This window comes from Amblyomma mixtum, chromosome 3, assembly GCF_055824585.1.
Source record: "Amblyomma mixtum isolate Tamu chromosome 3, ASM5582458v1, whole genome shotgun sequence".
NCBI classification, from domain to species: domain Eukaryota; kingdom Metazoa; phylum Arthropoda; class Arachnida; order Ixodida; family Ixodidae; genus Amblyomma; species Amblyomma mixtum.
Genome location: NC_143014.1, coordinates 355,533,770 through 355,558,388, shown reverse-complemented (window position 1 = coordinate 355,558,388; position 24,619 = coordinate 355,533,770). Strand labels below are relative to the sequence as shown.

General features: G+C 48.8%; 1 long non-coding RNA gene across 1 annotated transcript; it reads right to left on the bottom strand.

Annotated features, from left to right (window-relative positions):
* Positions 1 to 21,920: 21,920 nt before the first annotated feature.
* On the bottom strand, positions 21,921 to 23,098 carry LOC149356419 (uncharacterized). Its single transcript, XR_016289812.1, has 3 exons — positions 22,910 to 23,098; positions 22,572 to 22,683; positions 21,921 to 21,986 (listed from the first exon to the last, which is right to left on the bottom strand). It is a non-coding gene; the product is annotated as an uncharacterized LOC149356419 (long non-coding RNA).
* Between the last annotated feature and the right edge of the window lie 1,521 nt (positions 23,099 to 24,619).

Here is a 24,619-nt window from a genome sequence, read left to right as displayed (position 1 = left end):
CGTATAACTTCTATGAGATGGTTTTTTATTGAGATCAGCGTATATGACATGCGTTGAGCTAAAAGCTGTAAAATTGAGCATTTAAAAGTTTGAATACTTAAGCCATTTGAGATAGCCATTAAAAGCAAGTGACAAGTATATCTGCATAATTTGCTGGTAAATTCCTCCTTCTTTAAACTCTAAACCTGACCGGGGTGATGTGGCAGCGTGCTGCCGCCTCTTTCCTTTCTAAGTGCCCTCCGCGAAGGGAGACGTCAGATGCGTCCTTGCATTAATAAAAGCACTACGTGTACCGAAGGGCGAGCACCCGTTGAAGCCCTTTCTTTCTATGGAGGTTAGCTATTTCTTACTTTACCTGCAGTAGACATCCATGCATTGGATGCTATCTTCAACATTTCTTAGTTTTTCTATCCTCGAACGAGGCACCCGATGATCTAGCCATGGACGCACACAAACCGTCCATGCCGGTCATAAATGCGGTAAACAAATATGACGTTCCCGGTCTCACTATTCGCTGGTAACCTGCTCCCCGGCACCCATACCCTGGCTTGGCACAAGAATCTGAACCTCGTTCAACTAGTCTCAGTGAGTTCGGATGCGTGTGGGCAGCAAACGTTGTGACGACCCCACATAATGCGCAGGTCCACACAGGACGGAGAGGCAAGAAGACACCGTATGGATCAGTTTAAACAAAATGATGTAATCAATAATTATACATGGTACATCAGAGGCTGGGGTGTCCGAGCTTACGTGGCGACGCCGTCATGGGGGCGATGGAGGGGCTCCGGAGTTGCGATCCGTCGGTGGCTGGCTGAAACCGCGCGCCGTCCGGCTTCGGCGCTCAAGGACCCTATTTCGTGAACGACGTCGTCCTCAGCGTGCCTTTCGTCCGCACTCGCCAGCTATATCTGCCCCGCCGGCCACGCCCGATCTCCTGTCTCCCAGGCTGGATTGTTTCTTTCTTCCTCCTTCCCACGGCGGCGCCGCGGCACCCCCGACCTCCCTCGTTGGAATGTCGTTTGTCTCCCGCCGGCAGCTTTCTTCTCTTGTCGGGTTGTCAGCCTCTCCTGTGTCCTTGTACGGCCAGGCAGCCTAATTGGGCTGGCTTTCCCTCCCGCCGGCGCCTTTGTACCATTGTACCCCTTCAGTGGCTTGCCGCCGCTGGGGGCTCCGTCAACGCGGCGCCGCCGAACGCGGACCGTACCCCTTCAGTGGCTTTGCCGCCGCTGGGGGCTCCGTCTACGCGGCGCCGCCGAACGCGGACCGTTTAAAGGGAGACAAGGGAGTAGGACGGTTGAGCACAGAGAAGATTCCGCCGAAGATATGGGCCCTGGTAGCTCACGCACGGAACGTCACACTCGCTCACCCTCCAGAAGAATGTTCTCCGAACATTTGAGTCCAGGCAGCTCCCCTTCTTTTTCTGAATCGCCTCGCACATTCCGTCCGACAAAACACTTTTCACTGCACACAACACCACTGCACTGCACCATATGCCGCAGCTGTCATAACTGGCGTCTCCAGGGGCAGCACTGATCTTCTTTCACAGACAAACATGAAACTCAGCACCCAAGCCTCTCCTTGCTAGTCCAAACTGGACGAAATAAATTTACCACAGTTACAAAGGAGCTCCCACTTCAGCACAATCACGGCACAGAGAAAAAAATATATAGATAACGAAAGGAAGTCGGGCATGTTCTGCATCCTGTGTAAAAGTGTTACTTAATGACAGAAAGGCTTAACTAGCAACTCCGATATTTTAACACATAAGCACATAGCAATGTTATGAGCTGCAGCATTACACAGTCTTAACCAGTCCCCAACTCCGCTCTGTTTACGCCATTAGTCCGACTTAGCTTTCCGATTTCGAAGCGGATATCGGCGTTCATGAGTCGTACCAAGTAATTCTGTGACCCCTTGTCTGCTTTGAGACTCGCGAGGGCTCGTGGCAGGAGCCTCTCTTGGCGTTATCTGCGCGTCAACCTCGCGCGCTCCTTCCTCCAGCAATGCATGGAGTAAATCCGGTGGCATTCCTGCCGTAACCTCTGGCGCTTGCCGAACAAATGCAGGAGAGGGCGTTTCTTGCGAACAATCTGCGCGCTCCGCTTCACTTCGGTCCCCATCAAAATCTGCGCTTTCCCCCTCCTCATTTCGTGAATACTGAGCCGGTGCCGACTTGAGGCGATTTGCGTGTATCCTTATCAAGCGGCGGTTCACGTCTCGGACCCTGAAGTTTACCGGAGAAAGCTTCTCGACAACCTCGCACGGTCCTCTCCACCTCGTCTGGAACTTACGAGCCAACCCAATCTGTCTTTGGCAGTTTTCGATGTACACGCTGTCCCCCACATCAAACGGCGCGTCTCTAGCACCGCGATCGTGCACCTAATTCCTGCGCTTCGCCGCTTTCTTTAAGGCCTCCTTTGCGATGTCCCTCGCCACTTGCAAGCGCGATTCTAGTTCAACCTTATCGTCGTCCAGTGAAGCGTATGGGACACGACGGGGGCCCTCTGGCACTTCACTAGGCTGGTCCGGGTCTCGGCCGTAGAGAAGAAAGAATGGCGATTCGCCCGTGCTCTCGTGTGCTGCGGAATTGTAGGCAAACATTGCATACGGGAGCCACAAGTCCCAGTCCCGCTGGTCGCGCGAAACAAAATGCGACAGGAACCCGGCCACGGTTTGGTTCAGTCGCTCCACCGCGCCGTTGCAAGCCGGATGGTACGGTGTTGTCTGCTTCTTAGTGATCTTAAGCAGCTCGCAAACTCTCCTCATTAGCTGCGACACGAAGTTCGTTCCCCGATCTGTCAAGAGTTGCCTCGGAGATCCATGTCGGAGCACGATCTGTTCGACAAATGCTCTTGCAACCGTGTCTGCTTTCTGATCTGGGAGTGCTACCGCTCCCGCGTATTTTGAAAGGTGATCGACAAATACTAAAATGTACCTGTTTCCAGAAGTTGTCGTGGGCAATGGGCCCATTATATCCATACCTGTCCGCTCGAAAGGAGCCGAAACCTCAGGGAACGGCTGAATTGGTGCTGGCCTGCGTCCCTTGGGTGTTTTTCTTTCGAGACAGGAATGACACTTCGCACAGTAGTCTCTAACATCCTCTCGCATGCCACTCCAAAAGTACAAACGCTCGACGCGCCTGCGTGTCTTCGCTACGCCAAAATGACCGGCGCACGGCGCATCGTGGAACGCGCGAAGAACCCTTTCTGTCCACGACCGAGGTATGACGACTCTCTCCCAAGCGGTTTTATCTGGTCTCCCTTTCCTGGTTGGCCTCGTGCGCCGACACAGGGTGCCGTCTTTGCCAATGAAATAACCTAGCTGTTCGGGGTGAGATGGTGCGCCCTCTAAGCTTTCGATTATTCGCTTCAGGTCAGGATCTTTGCACTGCTCTGTGCGCAATTGGGCGGGGTCGACTACGGGGACAAACTCATCTATAGCTGACACGGCAGCTGTACGGCTGAGCGCATCAGCATTCAGATGTGTCTTTCCTGACTTGTGCTCCACCTCAAAGCAGTATTCTTGCAGCTGTAGATTCCATCTAGCGAGTCGCGAGCTAGGGTCCCTGACACTCATCACCCATTTCAGAGGATGGCAGTCTGTGACTAGCTTGAATTGGCGGCCGTAAAGGTAGCATCTGAAGTGCTTTACTGCCCAGACAACGGCGAGGCACTCCCTTTCTGTAGCTCCGTACTTCTGCTCTGTGGGGCTCAGCTGTCGGCTAGCAAAAGCCACGGGATGTTCTTTGCCCTCGATAACCTGAGATAACACAGCACCAACTGCGAACTTTGACGCATCTGTGGCCAAAACGAAGGGCAAATTAAAATCCGGGTGGCGCAACAGCGGTGCACTCATTAGCTTCCTTTTCAGGGCCCCAAAAGCATCCTCCTCGTTTTTGCACCATCGAAAGGCGACATTTTTGGCTGTTAAGGCAGTGAGCGGCTTAGCGAGCTTGGCGAACTCCTCTATGTGCCTTCGGTAGTAACCGATCAGGCCGAGAAACTGCCGGACCTGGCGGACACTAGTCGGGGATGGAAAATCCGAGACACACCTTAGTTTCTCAGGGTCCGGTCGCACGCCGTAAGCTGAAACAACGTGCCCGAGGTATTTCACCTCGTTTTTGAGGAATTGGCACTTAGAAGGCTTCAGCTTGAGACCAGCTCCTCTTAGTCGCGCCAAAACCTGCTCAATATCGCGCAAGTGGTTCTCAAAACTGTCACTGTATATGATTATGTCATCCATATACACGAAGCACAGCTTCCCCAGAAGACCCGCCAGGATAACATCAGCGGTTCTCTGCCAGACAGCAGGGCTGTTGACCAGACCCATCGGCATTCTTTTCCATTCATAGTGCCCTGAGGGCGTGTTGAATGCCGTTTTCTCAGCATCTGCCGGATCCATTGCTATCTGCCAGAATCCCGCCGCCATGTCCACTACCGTGAAGTACCTGGCAGAGCCCAGCTGAGAAAGCGTCTCCTGTATATTGGGAATGGGGTATGGATCGATGCGAGTTACGGCATTTAGTTTGCGGTAGTCCACCACCAATCGATACGAGCCATCTGGCTTTTCCACCAATAGTGCCGGTGCTCCCCATGGTGACTTTGAGTGTTCGACAATGCCGCGATCAATAAGGTCCTGCACCTGCCGCTCCATCTCCTCACGTTGGGAGTAAGGAATCCTGTACGCACGTTGGTAAACGGGCGATGAAGTGCCGGTTTCTATCCTGTGCTTTATAACGCCACAGCAGCCCAAATCCAGGTTGGACGCGGGGAATAGCTCTGAGTAGTCGTTCAGCAAACCAGCCAGAGCCTCCCTCTCCCTGGATTTTACGTGGGAAAGATCGAACAACGCATTTGGAGGAGCCGAAGGACTAGCATGCTCTACAGTTGCGAGTACCGTATCGGTGGGCTCATGTTTCTCTATCGCAGAGGTGAAGAAAGCCAATGTTTTGTTCTTGGGAAGGCTCAGTGGCTGCTGGCTACAGTTAACCACCCGTAGAGGCACTCTGTGGGCGTCATTAACAGTCACGAGGCACGCGGCTGCCTTCAGGCCATTACTAAGAGAGTCGACCGGTTCAAGCACTCCCACGGCGCCGCTCTCTACATCTGCAGGCACATAAGCGTACAAAATGTGCTCCGACCACGGAAGGACGACCGCCTCATCGACCAGCTTTACGGCAACCCGCGAATATACCTTCTCTAATGATCCCACTGTTTGACGGGTGTCAATATCGGTACTGCGAACCTCAGCCCTGCTCCTGTTCAAAAACGGAACTTTTGAGCCCCCCGCATTAACTTCTTCAGAGAATGAGACTACTACCTTCCCTTTTCTCAAAAAATCCTGCCCTAATATACCTGACACTCCGTTTGGCAGAGACACCGTGTCCGGGCATACGTAGCAGGGGTGCTCCAATGCAATTCCGCCGAGAGTGAAGTGTAACCGGTAGAGCCCACTTATGCCAAGAGGATCCCCCGTTATGCCTACAAATTTGGTTGCCATACCACCAGACGCTTCCAACACCTCGCGATCCCCTTTCCTTCGAAGAGTGTTAAAACTGTTTTCCTTAAGCAAGGTCCCCTTTGACCCCGTGTCTATCAACAATTCCATGCAACAACCGTTTAACTTGCAACGCACAACAGGGCATGCCTCGTCGGCCACACAAACCACCACCACCTCATTACCTACTGCTCCCTCCCCACACTCATCAGGATGGGGAGGACAACCTAGTTTTTTGTCCCTGTATCTGGAGCCTCGCTGTAGGCTTGCTTCGAGCGTGTCTCGCCTGCTTCTCTTTGCGGCTCCCCACGGCGCACGTTTGGGCAGAACCTTGCGATGTGTCCGCGACCCTGGCACGCGAAGCACGCGATTTCTTCGAAATCTCGCATACCGCGCCTGTAGCTTTGTGGCGGTCTCCGGTTTCCAGCGAATGGGCGCCGTTGAGCGCCCGCTTCAACCTGGCGTTCCACCTGCTGAGATAGCAGCTGCTCTAAGCGATCTAACCGCTCTGTCAAGAGAGCAACCTCAGGGTTGGGCACCGCTCTCTCTATGACGCGTACTCTCGCTGCGGCCGCCGTTAGCGCCTCATTTCGTTCCTCATCCAATGCGGCCGCCACGGCTTGGTCGAAATTGCTCGGCTTGCGCGAGAGCACGAACCGGCGCACGGGGTCTTGCAGACCAGCCACAAACAAAGCGGTCATTTCCTCTTTAGGTAGATCCTCCGCGTATTTCTTCTTTAGCTGGTCTCCTTCCTCCTCCCTACTCAGCGTATCGCGCGCTAGGCGCTGAAGCCGCGACGCAAACGTTCGTACGTCCTCCCCTACCATCTGTCCGGCGTCACGGAACCTCTGTACCCGCACATGACGTGGTTCAGTGTCGAAATGCTCGAACGCGAGCTTCTTAAATTCCGCAAATGATTTTGTGGATTTTACTTTTTCGTCTCGCCAAGCAAAATCATGAGCAGCTCCTGCCATCTTACACCTCGCCATTCCCAGCATTTGAGCATCGGACTATCCCCCCATTTTCCCAATCTCTTCTAGCATGGAAAAGAAATCGCAGATTGGAACCCCTGTCTTATCCCCCGTAAACGTCGGAATGACGCTTCCTAATGCCAGCATGCTTGCTCCGAGCGACGGCTGTGGAGTGGGAGCTCCGTCAGTTACAGACATTTTTTTCCGCTCCAGCCCTCCGGTGCCTCAAGCCTCTCAAATGGGGGTCAAAGTCCCACAATCAGTCCCGTGATTCCCCTTTCATTACAATTTTGAAGTCAAGAATGTCGCAGCATTCAGAGGACATTTGCTTTTTAGACCCCACTTCTAACACCAGTGTGACGACCCCACATAATGCGCAGGTCCACACAGGACGGAGAGGCAAGAAGACACCGTATGGCTCAGTTTAAACAAAATGATGTAATCAATAATTATACATGTTACATCAGAGGCTGGAGTGTCCGAGCTTACGTGGCGACGCCGTCATGGGGGCGATGGAGGGGCTCCGGAGTTGCGATCCGTCGGTGGCTGGCAGAAACCGCGCGCCATCCGGCTTCGGCGCTCAAGGACCCTATTTCGTGAACGATGTCGTCCTCAGCGTGCCTTTCGTCCGCACTCGCCAGCTATATCTGCCCCGCCGGCCACGCCCGATCTCCTGTCTCCCAGGCTGGATTGTTTCTTTCTTCCTCCTTTCCACGGCGGCGCCGCGGCACCCCCGACCTCCCTCGTTGGAATGTCGTTTGTCTCCCGCCGGCAGCTTTCTTCTCTTGTCGGGTTGTCAGTCTCTCCTGTGTCCTTGTACGGCCAGGCAGCCTAATTGGGCTGGCTTCCCTCCCGCCGGCGCCTTTGTACCATTGTACCCCTTCAGTGGCTTGCCGCCGCTGGGGGCTCCGTCAACGCGGCGCCGTCGAACGCGGACCGTACCCCTTCAGTGGCTTTGCCGCCGCTGGGGGCTCCGTCTACGCGGCGCCGCCGAACGCGGACCGTTTAAGGGGAGTCAAGGGAGTAGGACGGTTGAGCACAGAGAAGATTCCGCCAAAGATATGGGCCCTGGTAGCTCACGCACGGAACGTCACAACGTTGACCGCTTCCGCCTTCGAAGCGAGGGCAATTGACTATTAATTGATTGCTGGTTGTGGAAACTGCACAAAACTTGCTGTCCTCATGGCCATTTCTCTCTAGCGCCTCTGGTGCTCGTGTTAGTCCCCGCCGATGCTGCCGAAAGCTGGGTCTCCCTTCTCCAACCGCGGAGAAGCAACTTCCAATGAAAGGCTCCTCGCACACCTCTCGCCGTTCACTGGAAGTTGCAGTGCAGTTCACCAATGAGGAAAACATAGCTGCCCACGTCTTGCATCTTCTCTCCTTCTCTTGACAGCTGTTATCACGGCTGTAGCTTACGTAAATTAGAGAATGCAACAGCGCTTGTTCCTGGTCGGTTCCCGCGCCCTTGCCTCAGAATGGTTACGAATGATTAGTATGCTGCATACGTCGTCCCCTTTGATTCGCCCGGACTCGTCGCCTTTTCTCTTCAAATCTTTACCCGCGCTGTTGGGTGAAATTGCGTTAATCGGCTTGGTAGTTCCTTTGCTGCAATGGCAGTGTGGCACTTTAGAGCGTTTTTGCTGGCACAGAATAAACCTGTTTTTTATCTCTTGCTCCTACCGTTTGACTCGTCGGGTGGTACCATGTCTCATGAATCTCATTAACTGTAAGGCGAGGGTTTCAGTACAAATGTGCTAACTTCCGTCTCGTCTCGACGGCAGAATAACTCCAACCTTGTCTCCACATTTCGACGAGTGCCACCCTTTCCAACCGAATCCGCAATGATCTGCTGCCAGACGATGATGCAGGCTACGCTTTTGGCCGCGAATCCTACCAATCATCTACAGGTTCTTGCGGCATTTTGTTCGATGAGTGCAGTTCAGTGGCGGAGGCAAATGTCTTCAGTGACAGTACCAGTCATGCTATGCGACCTCGTTCATCATCATCATTATCATCATTCCTTCATCACTTAGAGCTGCCACTCGTCCTATTCTGAGAGAATGATGCTCTAATCCTTTCTCTTACTTTCTCAGCCTCTGTTAAAAATTGTTTTCCGCACCATGTTCTCCGCCGTTTTTTTTTTAAATTTTAGAATTGCTCGCGTGTGCTGACGGTGCTTAAATGCTTCCAGTACCATCCTTCGCGTAATCCCTCCGATGAAGAGGAGGCAGAATACAAAACAGAATCGCATCAGCGTTTGCGTTCTGCCTTCCTTCTGGAACGATTTATGATTCGGACGTGTGCTCTGCGGCAAAGATTATTTCTTTTGCGAGAAGTCGCCATGGTCTCTGCGAACCTCACGGATGTCCTGAATGTCACTGCGCTCACTACATCGGCTGCAACGCAGCTTCTCGCGACTCCATTTCATAATCGATCAAGGACTAGTGTACAGCAGCGGGAACTGGGGCCACAGCGCGGCCTCTGCGATCTTGTCAACTGGGCAGCCACTGGACACCCAGCACCGCCAGGGCCTGTACGGCCTCCTCCGACGACAGGGCAGCAAACTGCCGCTATCCCGCTCATGGCCAACGAGGCTGCATGCACGGGAGAGCGATCACCCTGCCAGAGCCGTCGGCCGTCCGCACAGCCACAACCACGGGACGTTGACATCGAAGGCTATCTGGTGAGTTTTCTGATCAAACAACAGCAGCCAGAGATAACGAGATTTATACCTAACCTAATCTAACCTAACCTAACCTAACATAATCTGACCTAACCTGACCTGACCTAACCTAACCTAGCCTAGCCCCAACCTAAGCTAACCTAACCTAACCTAACCTAACTCACGCTACCTCAGATGTTTAAGCATTCGGGTGCAGACCTCTATGTTTTAGGATCGACTGCTGGTAGCGATGACCAGTATCACGACGGGTGCTGAACGGAAAAACGCTCCTCCGCAGTGCGATATCGACGCATGTGAAAGATCTCCATGTGGACCCATTAAATCCGCAGCCTTCTACTACTGCGTCCCTTACAACTCCATACGCGTCGCTTCTGAACATTCAATACCAGTGTTTAGAATTTACATCTCAGACAAGTAGTGTTGAAGACGCAGAATTCATTCTGTTAAGTCGTACCAGACAAACGCCCTCAACAATGCCTTGCCAACTGGACGTTTTACGTCCATGCTCGCCAATGCTCGTTCCCGGCTGTCGGCAGCTTACGCCATGATATCGCGAACCTAAATCTCTTGTGAATGTGATAAACGGGCGCAGATTCCGCTGTGTTCCAGGCGTTAAACTCTACGTTTAATTTCTAAGGCGTTAAACTCTACGTTTAATTTCTAAGGCGTTAAACTCTAAGATTTAGGAGAACCACTGGGAACATATGCAGCAGTGTGCTGGGAATTCTATTTCGAAATGTGCGTCTGCGCGGGATGCGCAGGACATTCCTGTTGCTTTGATCGGGCTAAACGGGTGATGAACACCTCTACGGTCCCATGAACGAGCCCTCTGGCTCCTTCTCTTGCGACGGATTTAGTGGAGGAGTGCGTTGGCCATTTATAAATGCATCTTTTGGCACCGAGCTTAATGCGAAACAGTATGCATCGACGAGCAAACCGATAGCAGAAGTGCCGCCGGCGCAGCACGTTATATACAAGTGCAAAATTCAGCTGCATGTCTTTTAAAGAGAATAGTGACTTCAGTCGTTGTACTTTTCCAAAGTTCTACTTTTTCTCAAGTAGTAGAACAGTCCTATGCAAGCGCTTCCTTAGCCTTCTCGAAGTAGTATATCACTAGCGGACAACACCAATATTTTCTGTCACATATATGCAGTCCCACAAAGCACTGAATGACTTCATTATCGCTTTTTTTTATTTCTGTCTTTATGATACTGAAAAGTCCTTCTTTACCTCTCTGGCCAGGCACTGGCCTACCGTCTTTCGCCATGTGCAGTGCAAACTGTCGAGCACGCGCTGCAACGTCGCCGCCACTGCCGCCGGAGCTTTCTCGGTCCGAGCAGCGGCTTGCCCAGCCAAATCAGCAATCGTTACTGTGGGGCTGCAGGCCGGGTATGCACGGCGACCCACTGCAGAGCCCTCTGACTAGGGCGATGCTCCACTACTGGCACCTGTGCCATCATGCGGTAAGTATCGTTCGGCAAGGGGTTTCTTGCTCAGAGCGCGGCCTATCACTGCGTGAAGCGGCGGGCGCATGGGAAGGGTGAGAACTTTGAGATAATATTTCCTATGCTGCTGAGTTCCGTGTTTAGATAAGCTGTTTGGATCTCTTGGATCACTTATTGGAAGATAAATGACCGTGAAGGGCATCGCGAAAACGGCTCAAAGCACCTTATTTACAGCACGCTATCTTGGATGAGTTGGAAGTAGTTTATCTTGACGACAAGCGCTAAACAGACAAAAGACCAACAATAGAGTAGATGACACGGGCGCTGTCTAACAACTGAAGGTTCAATGGAAAACTCAGGAAATAAATAAGGTGCAAATGCGCGCAAAACGCGCGCAAAACACAAAAAACATCAAGGATTACACTGCAGAGGAAAGGTACGTATGAACAACGCTGTCTTGTTTACCTTTAAAGCAACGGGCGATTTTACCATGCACGTGTAAGACCTTTTTGTCATGCAATATAGATAGAAAATTTTGCTGCCTATGTAATTACTACTATTAATGGTATCGACGTATTGCGAAAGTCCGGCAGGCAAGAATTATCATGTTCTTTGCATTTGGGGCAGTACAGCACGAGATTAGAAGGTTTTTTTTCGGATTGTCCGAGTCTTAAGGATTGTCCGAGTCTTGCGGTTCGTACACGTAACCTGCTCCATCCGGAGGATGGTGAATATGTAGATTATATTCAGTTGTAATCATTACATCTGTGCTGGTGGAGAAGAAGCAGAACATACGCGGTGTTTGCTCTAATGAGGTAGGACTACCGCCGTCACTTCTCGGCTTTGATCAGGGTTAGAACTTTGGTTGGGCTTTACTGGTCTTTCAGTTCAATTCGATCAGGCACTTACTCAAACGCCCTGTCCTTTCTTGTGGCCGCTGCGGTGGCTCAGTGGTTATGGCATTCGGCTGCTGCCCCGAAAGACGCTGGTTCAACACCGTCCGCGGCGGTCGAATTTCGATGGAGGCGAAATTCTAGAGGCCCGTGTGTTGTGCGATGTGAGTGCACGTTAAGGAAACCCAAGTGGTCGAAATCTCCAGAGCCCTTCACTACGGTGTTCCTCATAGCCTGAGAACCTTTGGGAAGTTAATGCCCCCTAAACCATAAACCATCTCTGCAGTGGTGACAGTATATTAACATTAATTAAAACTCGCATGCGTCCGCACAGGTGCGCACGAGTTTAGTGGCTTAGGCGATTATTCGTGCCATCGAGTGCACTTATTTTTCGCATTGTGGTAGTCGGTGGTTTCGGTGAAGGGACTACCGTGGGAGACTTTTCACGACAACCGATTTGATTATTCTTAGTCTTGACAGATATTGCCGTGCTTTACGTGGTTTTGTTCTGCATAGAGCATGACATGCTGCGTGGTAGGTTGAAGCAAATTGGCAGACACGACGCTGGAGAAACTTATCTGCAATGTGACAGGGTTATACCTGCTGCATCAAGGCAGATCAAAATTATTTTCGCGAACTTAAGAGGAGGGTTCCCGAACTTTTGGCGATTGTGCAAGTGAAGGGTGCAAGTACTTATTGCTCACGAGATGTGTGGGCACCAGGGTGTTTCTATATTTAACCTGGACGAAAATATTTTCCTGTGATCGTGAAATTATACACGTGGCCTCAACCTCAGCAGCACAGCGTTAGGTGTCCTTGATCTACTGGGCCGTCTACGCAGCGATTTTCGCATTTTGAGGTGTTCAAGATATTTAAAGCTGCACTTATACTGCCTTCATACTGAGCAAAAGGCAGGAACGCCACTGAAGCGAAGACACTATTTATAAAGGAGACACGCTGGAGGTTAACAGTATTCTTCGTTTAGTATAACGATTTCTGAAGCAGCGCAATGCGATCTACGTGCCTTCATTGTTCAGCGCTGGCTGTTTTTATCTCTTCTATGCAGGGCGTAAGGGGTGCAACCGGTGGCCTCCCATCGTATGCCAGAGTCGTGCATGAACCGGCACCGGGGAAGCCGGCTATGTGTTTAGTATTTTCCTTTGAGAAATTATATGTAAAAACGAATTGCATACATGCGTCAATTAGGAGACTATCTCTGTAAGCCTTCGATTGTCACATTAGAGGTCTTCTATGACAATGTAATAGTGGACGATAAGCATTTTATGCACAGTTCGGCCATGTTCATAAGAACACGTTCCTGGCCTTCAGTTATCATTACTTACGGTACATAGGGTGTTTCAAGAATTTCTACCATTTTTTTTAAATAGGCTTTTCGAGTTAGGAGAGCGCTTTTTCTGCATAGCATTTTCGGCTGTGTAGTACATCTGAACGCAGCTTAGATGGGCTAACTAGAAGGCTGCTTAACCAATATTGAATAGTTAACTTGTTAACTATTACTGTTAGGCTCCTTAATTAAGAAGTGGTGCGTAGCCGGCTATAACTGATATCCATATCAGTTTTTTGAATTTCGAAAACGCAGTTATCCTCTGCGCTTTGGCCGAGCAAATTCTGGCTTCACTGCGGCAAAGAAACGTGCACTTTCGAGAATCTTGCAGGCAAAGCAACCTCTCCAGTGCACGTAACTCGTCGAAATAGCGAAAATGCGTACGGCCACAGCGCCAAGGGCAACCACGTTTTCGAAATTCTGAGAACCGATATGGATATTACTTACCGCGGGCTGCACGCCTCTCAGTATATGAAGGAGCCTAAGAGTAACAGTTATAAAGCGAACTGTTAAGTATTAGTTGGGCAGCCTGTTAGTCAGCATTTCTTAGCTGTGTTCTGATGTGCTACACCGCTGACAGTGCTATGCCGAAAAAAGTGCTCTTCTCACTCAAAGTCTATTTTAAAAACTGTGTAAAATCATGGGTGGGACAACCTGTGTATAGACAGTAACAGTGCGCAATTAACATTTCTTATCAATAACCTTGAATAGTGTAAAATTTCTTTTACGAAGTGTCCTATGCCACAAAGAACACGCCGACGTCGTCAATCCAGATAGTTGTCTTTATATACTTGAAGAAAATGTTACACTCAGAAAAATGGAACACTTAAATTTCTATCACTACAGGCATTTCGTATTAGGGGGCTCAATATTCACGTCATACTGGAGCGAATGAGAGCTCATGAGGTGGATAATAGAAGCAGATATTAGAGAAAAAACGCAATACACGTAAAAAAAAACCAGGTGTAATAATGGATGTGTGGACCCGCAGCTATACAGGGCATTCATAAATGACAATTGTTTATTAATTCCCTAATCAATGCATAGGATTAGACGGTCGGTAATTCAGTGAAGGTGAACCAGAATATTTAAATATGGCCTTTTCGATTTGTGGAAAAGGCCTCTGCCGCACTGTATTACCGATGTTGACGGCAGGCAGGTAGCCAGGAAGTTATTTCACGGGTGGCCCGACGGGGGAGTTAGGACTGGGGGGTAGAACACTGCCAAACAAGAACACTGCCGTGTGAACTGGCCGGGGGGGGGGGGGGGGGCACTGGTTTTCAGGGCCTGGGAACGTGCCGTAAGGAAGGGTGAATCATGTTTAGTAAGGTGGCTAACCTAGCTCTTACTCCAGGTCGTACCGGGCCGCTAGTAATAGCTTCTGAATCAGAAATTTTCCCCATCACGTGCCGTTTTCGAAAAGCGCCTTTAGCACACGCGTGGAAAATGAACTCAAAAGCGTGCAAACAGAACGAAAAAAAAGGAAATGTTCTCATTGTCCACACTTCTCCATGTCATGCAAGCGCGTATTCCGTTCGCGTATTTTGCGCGCATCAGCTAGGGAACAGGGTAGGCAAAAATTTTGAAAAAATTGATTTTCTGTTTTTTCGACATTTTGGAATTCCCAATCTTTCCTCCACGATTCCCAATGGGTCACTTGCGTGTGGACGAATTATTAACTCTGAAAATTGACCTTTTCCGAAACCGAGGTGGTGACCGACCACGCCTCCTTCTACACCTATGCGAGATCTGTACGTCTCCTAGGTTAAAAAAAAGTTTAAAAAAACGCTGGTTTTCTTCCTGTTTAGCAGAATAGTTATTGCTCGTCTGGCAACAGCAATAAATACCTAGAGTTTCGTTTTTAGCCAAAACAATCCTCAGACGCTGCCGGTATCACTCGCGACGCGTGTTGTTTTTTTTCTCGTTCGGCTTGCTTTCACAGTGAAAATCGGTTTTTATTGTTTTTAGGCTACATTCTAAGCGTTCATGATATGATGAAGACGAAAAAGTTATTTCAGAAACGTCGCTTTCTTGGGAATCATGTTCGTTCCTCATGCCACCAGGTACCCTCAACGCATCCCGACGCTGGACGCAGCGGCCGTCGCGTGCGCGTCTTCTTCAAAGCTGTCGCACTCGGCAGCACACATGAATGATCTAAACACAAGTTTCTGTGACCGTGGCTATGCTCTGATTGACACTGATATGCTGTCGTGTGCCATCGTTGAAAGCTGTCCGTGTAAAGTGTGCGGTGGGGACTTGCAGCTGCTCGAAAATGCAGCCCGAAGAGCTCGCGTTGCTTGTACTTACTCTGTCAACTACGTAAGGTGCTCTTAATCACATCAATTCCAGACCTCAAAAAAGACAACGTCGGGCACCTATGAAGTCAGCGTGAGGATTGTGTATGCCTTAGGATGCATAGAAAAAGGTGCAGCTGCTGGGAGCGATGACTGTACTTCTCATACAGGGCTGCGCAGCTGGTTACAAATGAGGCCCGAAAAGCAAGGCAGCAAACAAAAAAGAGAAACATTGACTCTAGAGGTGACTACGAGGCTGGTGGTTATTGATCTGATACATCCGCATGCATTTATAGGTGGTGGTGTTTTGACATTTTTATTAGAACGTCCTTTCTATTAGGCGTTCAGTACGTTCTGGGCCAATGCGACGAGGGCACGTTGCAGTCTCAGATCCAGGGAGGCGAGCCAGATGGGTCACGGTGGGGGTGAGGGGAAAGGATAGGCGGGGGACTGGAAGGGTGCGTGGCACTGTGTAAGGCAGTGTTCTGTGTCTGCATATGTGTGTGACCAGTTTGGGCACTGAGGTGTGGAAGTGTGCCGGTATAGATAAGGTTTGGCTGGTGTATGTAGGAGATTAAACTGTATTCGGCGAAGAATGCGAGCTTCACGGATCGATAAGGATGGGTGTGGTGGTGGTAAATCAGCTAAATCCAATTTTTGCTGCGCGTAGTATTCGTCGACAGTGCGTCTGTAAGCCCTGACCGCCTGCTCCGTCGGTGGGCTCGTCCATGGGATCCCCGGCTCCCGGTGTATAGTTTCGCAGGCAACCTGGTGAGCCAGCTCGTTGCCGGGGATGCCCATGTGACCAGGCATCCACCGAAGGGTCACCGGTCGTGGGCTTAATGCTAAGAGGGCGGCATCTAAGGCCGATCGGGTAGGGAAAGGGAGGGCTCTTTTATGGAAGGCACTCAGAGCTGCCTGCGAGTCTGTATAGACAACATGCAGGATTGGAATAAAGCGCTTTTATTTACTTGCAAGCTACTTATCGCGATCGAAATGTCGATTTTCTCAACGCTTGCCCCTTTTTCTCTGGAACCGCAGAAGCTAGAAATATAATTTTTTGCCAACATTATTTCAGCGTAGGGAGAAATCTACTCAACCCGAATTATAAAAATTAGTTCAAGGAATTTTGTTTCGCAACCTATTCATTGGCCATTTTGGCCTGAAAAATGAGTAGGTTCACCAAAAGCAAGAACAAAAAAAAGCCTCTCCTTATTACAAAATACTTCTGGTTCAGTAAAAAGAACGTGGAGATTTAATTTCAATGATATCAATATGATTGTTCTAACCTTAACAGATCCTGAGAAAACGGGTCACAAACATAGGCTAAAATACACGGCAGGTATAGGGCCTACCCTGTCTCCTTAAAACGCACTATAATCAGCTGAATTATTCCAATGTTAATTTTTTTCGGGGGAAAGCTCTTCTACGTTAGACCGAACCAAAGTATCGCTGCGTGTTGCCGGAGCCTCGAGCGGAGTATCACGTGGTTAGCAACGGCGCCCTTAGCAACCGGATCTGCGACTAAAAACAGTTGGTCGCGGCGCTGAACTCCACGCTTCGCGCGGCGTAGCTCCAATGGATCGCTAGACCAAGATAGTATATAGGCACCTAGTTGTTATCCATGATGACGACATAGTATAGTAATAAGGATAATCAGTAGTAAACATAAGAACGCCGACATGCAACACATCGTTGTGAAGAGGAAGTTTAGCCTTAATAATTAGCAATAATTAAGCACATTATTACCGTAATTAATCAGTTTATATCTATGTTGCTATAGCAATGGTTAAGTACAAGTGCTGAACGCGGAATGTGACCTTCAGTTTGCCCTTGACAAAGAATTTAGCGAAATGTAAGAATAACACGGGGTTAACGGATGACGCCAAATACGATGTAGCGCAACATAAGTGATGTGAGTTAGCGTGAGGTCCACCGGCGCGTTGAAAAGGCGCCTACCGGGGCTACTCTCGCCACAGCTGGCAGCGACACGGACGGGAATGAAGACGCAGGCGCTTCGACGAGCTCCGGTGCTGGGAGTTGTCCAGAACGCAATAAGAGTTAGAGACGACAAGCCGCGTCTAGTTGCCCGATACACCAGAGCTTACCACTGCTAATTTTGTTGCCCGAACCAGTGAAAAGAAGTTCCTTTTACATACTAGAAAGTATCTAGAGCCACGACGTAAACATATCAGGACCTGAAAGAAATAGTGTAATGAATTATAAGGGAGGGCTGAATGTGTATTCTTTCTAGGCATGTTCTTTATAAAAGTATGAAATTTCATGTGCCTTCCACAGAGCCAGACCTCATGACTGAAGATAATATATACGTCGCGCAGCCGCATTCTACTCATCAAAGAGAACGCCAAAAAATAAGGCTCGGGATTGGCACTAAACCGAGGAGAAAAACAATGCCGCACCAAAGGAAAGACAGAAGAGAATAAAGGCAGGGACTCTGTCTGAACTAATATGCAAGGACTCCTTCATACAAGGGGCTTGAAATCAAGCTGCAGATGGGAGCAGAATGTGTAGGGATATATCGCTTCTTGCGAATTAGGCTTTCGCAAGGGCCGCAAATGTTTTAAAGCAAACATTGTGTGCTATACTAATGCTCATTGGGAGCTATGTTCCATGTCTAAGCGTTCAAAAATTGGAATAACGGCAAATGTCAGCCTATTCCGTAATGTAAACGTATATATTCGTATAAATCTTTTAGTCGATTTGGTAAAAATCTCCAAGGATGTCCTCGTCCCAAAATATCTGCAGCCAAATTTTCAACTAAGTTTGCGCAATTCCCCAAGCAACATGGTGAAAATCGGCAAGAATGCTATCTCTGGTGGGATGCAGCTTTTGGCTGCGGAGCAGTCGTTCACTATCGTGTACACGACATTGAATCGGCAGTGGTTGTAGGCTTCACGAGCTGCTATTCGTAGCTGAGAGCGTAAACCTCATAACGAACTAATCTTGCATCGTAGAGCAGTTTTGAAAGTGTGCTAAAGGTATTCTTTGCGTAATCATATGCTGTGTGTCCCATTTTTCAGGCGGGTACGACGAAAAATGGTAGTAATTGCGTGATTCGATATGACAACCATACGCTCGAAATTCGTATTTAGATATTTAAGCTGTCTGCTGGTTGGTTTGGTTTATGGGGTTTAACGTCCCAAAGCGACTAAGGCTATGAGAGACGCCGTAGTGGAGGGCTCCGGAAATTTCGACCACCTGGGGTTCTTTAACGTGCACTGACATCGCACAGTACACGGGCCTCTAGAATTTCTCCCCCAAAGAAATTCAACCGCCGCGGCCGGGATCCAACCCGCGTCTTTCGGGCTAGCAGCCGAGCACCATAACCACTGAGCCACCGCGGCGGCTTAAGCTGTCTGCTGTATCTACCAAGATACAGCACGCCTGGATAAAGAACTTGCTTGTGAAGATGGTTTTGTATTTATGTCATCATTTCTTAGGTGAAATCGTGTAAGTAATATTTTGCAGCTCTTAAGTCATTTAATGCCCTTCAAGAACAACTGAAAAACTGATCTACAGGCTTCGCTCGTAAATTCCTCCGGCTTGCAACTCTCAACGTGACAGAGGTGAAGTGCGCGATTACTGCCGTCTCTTTCGTCTCTTCGTCACTTCCGCAAAGTGAAGCGTTAAATGCGTCCTGCGTTAATAAAAACGGCTGCATACATCGAATGGAGAGCACTCGTTGAAGCACTTTCTTTGCATGGAGATTTTCTTTTAATTTAGCTGCAGCAGACACCCATGCGTTCTATGGCGACTATAAATTCCCTGCCGTCTTTGGTGCTCTCTCTGTCTCTATCGAGGCTATGCTCATAGTCTCTTAGTTTTCATCTACTGCAACAAGGCACCCAATAACCTAGCCAAGAACGCACACTAACCGCCCGTGCCAAGACGACAGAGCTCGCCCCTCGTGGGTTCCCGTCTCTCGCCCGGCTCTGCATCGTTACGCATGGCTTCTCTGCTGCCTGCCTCGTGCCCTCTGCCTTTAACCTAGATTTGTCTTTTCTTTCAAAATTGCCGCCATCTTCCCTGCGCTGTTCGGTAGATTTGCATGCATCGTTTTCTGAATTCCTTTGCTGTAATGGCTGCGTCGCATCTTTGGGCGTTTTTGCTCGCGCAGAATAAAGCGGTGTTTTATGCCTTGCTTGGATTTTGACTCGTCATGCGGTGCCATGGGTAACGAATCCCAGTAACTTGGAGGCATGACTTTGAGCAAAAATGCACACAGCTGTTGGCTCGAGAGCAGAATGCCTCCAACCTGATCTCCACCGTGCGGCGAGTGCCAGCCTTTGCAGCCGAATTCGGAATGGACGGGAAGTAGACTATCACTGCAGAATCCATTTTTCCTCAACCGCGTATGCGCCCAGTCATGTAGTTTGGTTTATCAGCGCCAGTTGAGTTACAAACTTCTTCACTGGCAGTGGCAGCCATGAGTGGCAACATCATTCTCTTAATCCGCGCACCAACCAGCCCTGACCACTTGTCCAACCCTGAGTGTATGCTGCTGTAATTCATTGCCTTGCTTGTTTTTGTTGTCGCCTCTGAAGCCATGGCGCTTACCCACGATGGGAGGTGGGCCAGTTTTTTTGCAGATCCGAAAATGAGAAAAAATCATCGATACTTATCTCAAGTGGCCAATAAAAAAAATTGAATCTGGGCAGCGACTAATTAATTTTCAGAGGTTTTGAGGAAATTGGAATGACAATCGAGGAAGCAAGGAGGTTAGATTTAAAATGAATAATTAAAAGTCATAACACTACATTAAAAATCCTAGGAGAAAAGTAAAGAACAAGAAGAACTAAAACAAAAATCTCCCGGTCTCGATAATGTCCCTGTGAAAAAGCTCACACTCCGGCTTGAGGGCGTGCCCTTTGACGGCTGCAACAATGGAAAGGAGGGCGGGAAGAGTCAACTGCAGCCCTAATCGGGCAACGGGAATTCGCACATGATTAATTCTATGCCGTCAAAACCGCCGGCAGGAGAGGATGAAATGATGCGAAGGTTCGACGGCCCCGCATGATGTCCCCGCAACGTGCCCGAAAATTAGACGAGAGAGAAATCGGCCGAATTTTATCCATTACAAAACTCTTCCTAGGGTCTTTGAGACTTAAAGGTGCACTGAAGAGGAATCTGAACTTGTCTTTTTGCAGCGGGAACTCGATCTACACGTTCCGAGCATTCTTAGAAACTTCGATTTATTGCCCTGTGTGGCCGATTTCCCTAATTAAATCTAATTAACGTCCGGCTCCCGCATTTTTTTTTAATTCTCCCCCGTGCGGTGGGCGGAGTCGACCAACGCGTGGACTGCCTTTCACCCAGTCCCGTGGCGGCTTGCCGCTCTGCCATCGGCGGAGTAATACGTAGTAGTCCGTAGTAGCAAATAGTCCGCGCGTATTTTTATTTCTGCGGGCATACTTTGCGGCTATATTATCTGCGAATGAAACTATTTATTCATGGAAACCTAAAAAACAAAATAAAACGAAAGCAAAGCCTCCACGGAGCGGGCTGAAAGGTACTCCACGCGTTGGTCGACTCCGCCCACCGTACGGGGAGAATTCAAAAATAAAGGCGGGAGCCGTACGTTAATTCGATTTAATTACGGAAATCAGCCACACAGGGCAATAAGTCGGAGTTTCTAAGAATGCTAGGAACGTGTAGATCGAGTTCCCGCGGCAAAAAGGCAAGTTCAGATTCCTCTTCAGTGCACTTCAAGATATTTTCGTGATTTTCTATTCGCCACGAAACCAAGCTGTCTCACGAGACACGTCAACAACATACAAGACATTAATGGTAAAGTCTTGCACATGAGTCCAACATAGCTAGAGCGGACCCGTTGTATCCATGGGCTGTAGGTTTGAGGCCAGGATCTATGGAAAATAATTCAGATATGTTGAACCGCAGTGTAGCCTGCGTGCGGTGTGGGTAGCACGGACGGAACCACCAACCACGCTTCCGAGCACAGAGCGAGACCTTGCACTATCTGGTGAAGTTGATTTTTGATTCCGGGGCAGTAAGGCCACTTACCCAAGCAGCACAAATTGATTGGTCCAACAGTGGCAAAAGAGTGGCGGAAATTGGCATGAATATTGGTCCTACACTGGCATTTGAGCAATCCGAGACTTTTTCCAACAATGGCCCTTCATTCATGCCAAGATTGTGCCTATACTCAGCCAGTCTAGCTGCCAGCATTGACCCAACATTCAGCCAGTCTGTCCACAAATGGCCAACGTTCGTGCCAAGACTATGCCCATGTTCAGCCAATCTATTAATTATGGCCCGACATTCGTGCCAATACTATGCCCATATTCAGCCAATCTCACGCCAATAGTATGCCCACATTCAGTCGATCTGTCAATAATGGCCCGAAATTCGCGCCAATAGTATGCCCACATTCTGCCAGTATCAATAATAGCCCCTGATTTGCTCCGACTTGTGCCCACTTTTCCACCCTTGATCTAACCTTTATAGGTGGCATATCAATTGCAAGGCCAGTGGGAAATTGTACGCGATCGGGGGTCCCACCTAGTTTTGTACCACGCCTCTTGCTGGCCAGCAACAATGCAGACATATACCGCTTGTTTTCCACCAGCCGGAGCTTGTATGTGTAACATTTTACATATGAGCAGTCAGCAGACATACAAAAAGAAAGAACGGATTCAAAGAACAAAATTTATTGCATCTACGGTGCCAGTACATCGTGAAATGCATTGTGCCGGAGCCGCTGAATCGATGAGTCATATCGGCACTAATCGTTGCACTCCGCTTGTAAGAGAACTTTTGCAGTGCCTTGAAACAAATTCCTCGCCAAGCTCTTGCACGATGACCTGGCTGTACATCGCAGCTGCAAAGAGGTGCATGATGTGATCATGAGTGTAAGTACAACCATCGCAGAAAAAAGACAAGAAATAAAATAACAGATTGATCTTAGTGGCGCGCAGTGTGCGAGAAGGTACTCGCAACATATGTTGAAAGTATAATTTCTAAATGACTCTTAATATAAATCCCCACACTAATAGCAAAATGTTGAATTGAATTTAACAATTTTTCCCACCGTATTGCTAATTTCTAATCCCAATTTGCCGTGTCACACCCTCAAATGCATATTAAAAGTCACAAAAAGAGATAAATATAGTGTTTAATACAAATCAATCTATTTTTATATTTCCTATCAAAATTATATGTCTATTGCGAGCTGGTTGTTTGCCTTTTTGTTCCAGCAAAGTATGGCACAGGTGGTAGCAGCTCCTCCCTATTGAACAGCTGTGAGCAATTTTTTTTTCGCTATGAAATATAATATTCCATGCAAAGACGGCTTGCACAGTTTTCCGAAATGCGCTGAACGCAGGAGACCGAATACACTTTTTTAAAGTAAGCAGATTATCGATGCCGCTTGGCATGCATGTAACGGGGCAGACGGAAATCTTACTTGAAAACCACACGAAATCACTCTTCCGTTAGTCCATGGGTGATTAATTCCGAGACAACATGGATAAAGTTCGCTGGGACCAGGAATTCCGCTTTTTCTCGTACGCCTGCAACTGGCCAAGACAAGGGCACCCGGCACGGGAATATTACACGCGACCAGAAAACTGCTGCAGTGAAAGAATAAGCGCTTCTGGTACTCATCTTGCACAAACGATAGACGACCAATGTCGTAATGAACGCAACATGAGTCGGGCCACACGACACTCCGCCACGGTGATTGAAGAGATAGTCAACGTTCGGTAAATTCATTTTTTCAAAGCTGAAAAATAAAGTTCTCACCATTCTGTGCATGCCTTTGCGCTAGACATTTCGCTGTGAAAGTTGCCATTCAGAAGTTGGCGCCAGTGCTTTGTCGCTTTCTCGTTTCCTGCCGGAGAAAAAAAAGGTCGGCGCTGATTCAAAGCGGCAATTACGCCAAGAACCATATTCATTTCCGAACACATTTCAATATAAAAGTATGGTGGTACTCACAAATAGAATCTTGCCGGCCAGGCTACTGAATTCCGTCATAATTGTGAAATCGTATCGGGTGCGGATTCTCGACAACGAACGGCGTCAGCTTGAGCGCGCATGCTTCGTCGGCACGCTGGTTGTGTGGCTTTTCGCCGCCTTGCTAGCTACAGGCGATACTCGTTGGGCGAGTGTTCGGGAAAGGAGGAGACGACGATGGGACAGGTTTCTTATATTTTTCGGAGAATTTGCTGCAGCAAGAGAAACGGCAGCTGGAAAAGGGGTAGAAGAAAATCTAGGGAGGGTGGATGAGCGGCGTTGCGTTCAGTTGGGCGCGAGGGGAAAACAGGTTAGAGAAGGTCAGTGTACCTAAAATCACAAAGAAAAAAAAACTCCTAGCATGGTGAGGGCCAGCGCTCTTCCAACAAAGAGGCTCTGCCCGGCAAAAGGCGGCTGTATGGGACTTCAAAAAGGGGGTGGAGAGGGTGGGGGGTGAAATGAGTGAAAGAATTCCGGAATGTCCGGAGGGTGCGCCATAGGCGTTGAGCACGTGAAAAGCGGCAAGGAAACGACAATGCGGAGATGTTGGAAGTGGAAACGTGGAGCTTGGGCATGAATTTCGTCAAAACGGCTCCAAACATTAGCGTAATCTCTGCGGTCGTGTGCCTCTTTGGTTGAAGCTGAGATAAACGTGTTACTATGAAAATACCGGAAATATAAAACAATAAATAAAATTAGCGGGAACAATGCGTGTTCTTTGAGTGTTTCATATATGATACTTGTGGCGGACAAAGTAGGATGACATACGTCCAAGCAACACCATTCATCAATATAATCCAATGATTCGCTTCTAGAGCGACGAATACCCTACATTTTTTACACACCAGTGTAGGCAGGTCGGTCTAAGCCGTCATGCGGCCCACCCGTGCGTGTCTGCGCTAGCTCGAAATGACGCGGCGCGCTAATCAGCAATGCACCTGTTATGGCTCATTGGTATTAAGGATACGCGCAAAGAAAGGGCAAAAAAAAAAAAACTAGTGGAAATGCGACCGGGAAAAAGTTCCGATCTTTAATTTGATAAACGTGATAATTTAAAGCAAAAACGTATGCTAGAGCCGTCGTTATAGAATACCCAAAAAGCACAGCAGAATAACAAAACAATTTGCGACATTAAAAAAACCTAGCCACCTTAGCTTCGCGGCTTCAGGAAGCAGAGCCGTTTGTTCGCTTATTATTATTTTTTTAATTTAACATACATCTACATTTTCTTTCTCGTCTGCTGCTTCTTCACGCAGTAAATGCGCAGCAAGTTGTTCACGTCAACTGTTTATTTGCGATAAAACCAAAATCCCGTTTTACTCACATCGTTTCTTCTCTCAAAATGCGCCACGCAATAATTTGTGACCTAGTGGAAAAAGCGATTTATTTGTTTTTTTCTAGGGTGAGCATCCTGTGGGTGAGGCATTGTATTCCGGATTGTGTAATACGATTCAGCGTTTCGTGCAGCATAAACTTATTAGTTAAGTTGAGCCTATATCT